Source organism: Schistocerca gregaria, chromosome 2, assembly GCF_023897955.1.
Source record: "Schistocerca gregaria isolate iqSchGreg1 chromosome 2, iqSchGreg1.2, whole genome shotgun sequence".
NCBI lineage: Eukaryota > Metazoa > Arthropoda > Insecta > Orthoptera > Acrididae > Schistocerca > Schistocerca gregaria.
The window spans coordinates 888,213,637-888,216,085 of record NC_064921.1 but is presented as its reverse complement, the minus strand read 5'-3'; the positions used below and the strand labels follow the sequence as shown (position 1 = coordinate 888,216,085).

The window sequence follows — 2,449 nt, the reverse complement described above, 5'->3', positions numbered from 1 at the left end:
AGAGTGGAAGATCACAGAAGAACAGGTGAAGATATGTGCCCTTCAGGCAGAGAATGAGGACATGAAAACTGTGTTAGAGTAGTTGGGGGAATTGGGAAAACTTAGCAGGATAGGAGCAAGAAGCATGTACAACATATATTGCCTGTTGCCTGCTAAAATGGGTGGGAGAGGGCCTTATTCAGCTGTAAAAGAAAACAGGACACAGCATACCAATAATAAGAATGTAGTTGATAGGTCAGGACCTAAGTTTAGTACAAAAACAAATATCTTTTTGCTAGGTAGCAGACATCAAAGGGTTCTACGCCAACATCGGAAGGAAAAAATAGGATCAGGGTACCATGTAACAAGTACTGTAAAATTTGGCAGTGGCCTTTGTCAAGTAACAGAGGATATTGAGGCACTGACTTCTGCATACTAGGTATCGATATATAATAATAACAATAATAATAATGAAACTTCGTGGCAGATTAAAACTGTGTGTCCGACCGAGACTCGAACTCGGGACCTTTGCCTTTCGCGGGCAAGTGCTCTACCAACTGAGCTACCGAAGCACGACTCACGCCCGGTACTCACAGCTTTACTTCTGCCAGTACCTCGTCTCCTACCTTCCAAACTTTACAGAAGCTCTCCTGCGAAACTTGCAGAACTAGCACTCCTGAAAGAAAGGATATTGCGGAGACATGGCTTAGCCACAGCCTGGGGGATGTTTCCACAATGAGATTTTCACTCTGCAGCGGAGTGTGCGCTGATATGAAACTTCCTGGCAGATTAAAACTGTGTGCCCGACCGAGACTCGAACTCGGGACCTTTGCCTTTCGCGTGCAAGTGCTCTACCAACTGAGCTACCGAAGCACGACTCACGCCCTGTACTCACAGCTTTACTTCTGCCAGTACCTCATCTCCTACCTTCCAAACTTTACAGAAGCTCTCCTGCGAAACTTGCAGAACTAGCACTCCTGAAAGAAAGGATATTGTGGAGACATGGCTTAGCCACAGCCTGGGGGATGTTTCCACAATGAGATTTTCACTCTGCAGCGGAGTGTGCGCTGATATGAAACTTCCTGGCAGATTAAAACTGTGTGCCCGACCGAGACTCGAACTCGGGACCTTTGCCTTTCGCGTGCAAGTGCTCTACCAACTGAGCTACCGAAGCACGACTCACGCCCTGTACTCACAGCTTTACTTCTGCCAGTACCTCATCTCCTACCTTCCAAACTTTACAGAAGCTCTCCTGCGAAACTTGCAGAACTAGCACTCCTGAAAGAAAGGATATTGTGGAGACATGGCTTAGCCACAGCCTGGGGGATGTTTCCACAATGAGATTTTCACTCTGCAGCGGAGTGTGCGCTGATATGAAACTTCCTGGCAGATTAAAACTGTGTGCCCGACCGAGACTCGAACTCGGGACCTTTGCCTTTCGCGTCTACCAACTGAGCTACCGAAGCACGACTCACGCCCGGTACTCACAGCTTTACTTCTGCCAGTACCTCGTCTCCTACCTTCCAAACTTTACAGAAGCTCTCCTGCGAAACTTGCAGAACTAGCACTCCTGAAAGAAAGGATATTGCGGAGACATGGCTTTGCCACAGCCTGGGGGATGTTTCCAGAATGAGATTTTCACTCTGCAGCGGAGTGTGCGCTGACATGAAACTTCCTGGCAGATTAAAACTGTGTGCCCGACCGAGACTCGAACTCGGGACCGTTGCCTTTCGCGGGCAAGTGCTCTACCAACTGGGCTACCGAAGCACGACTCACGCCCGGTACTCACAGCTTTACTTCTGCCAGTACCTCGTCTCCTACCTTCCAAACTTTACAGAAGCTCTCCTGCGAAACTTGCAGAACTAGCACTCCTGAAAGAAAGGATATTGCGGAGACATGGCTTAGCCACAGCCTGGGGGATGTTTCCACAATGAGATTTTCACTCTGCAGCGGAGTGTGCGCTGATATGAAACTTCCTGGCAGATTAAAACTGTGTGCCCGACCGAGACTCGAACTCGGGACCTTTGCCTTTCGCGGGCAAGTGCTCTGCCAGGAAGTTTCATATCAGCGCACACTCCGCTGCAGAGTGAAAATCTCATTCTGGAAACATCCCCCTGGCTGTGGCTAAGCCATGTCTCCGCAATATCCTTTCTTTCAGGAGTGCTAGTTCTGCAAGTTTCGCAGGAGAGCTTCTGTAAAGTTTGGAAGGTAGGAGACGAGGTACTGGCAGAAGTAAAGCTGTGAGTACCGGGCGTGAGTCGTGCTTCGGTAGCTCACAGTCTGCCTTCGGCGGTGCTACGGCACGGACGTCTGTTTACGTCCCTGCCGGAGTAGTTCGCGCTCGCGCAGTTGTTTACCTCTTCGGAGTACTCGCGCGTTTAGACGACTCGATACAGAATGGCACATGCATACCGAAAGTCGACTCTCAAGATTAGTTTTTCGAATGTATATGCGAGACCGAAAGCCTACG

The 2,449-nt window shown here is 49.3% G+C and overlaps 1 non-coding gene across 1 annotated transcript; it reads right to left on the bottom strand.

Annotated features, from left to right (window-relative positions):
* Nucleotides 1–476: 476 nt before the first annotated feature.
* Trnas-cga (transfer RNA serine (anticodon CGA)) lies at nt 477–551 on the bottom strand. Its single transcript has one exon. It is a non-coding gene; the product is annotated as a tRNA-Ser (tRNA).
* Nucleotides 552–2,449: the final 1,898 nt, after the last annotated feature.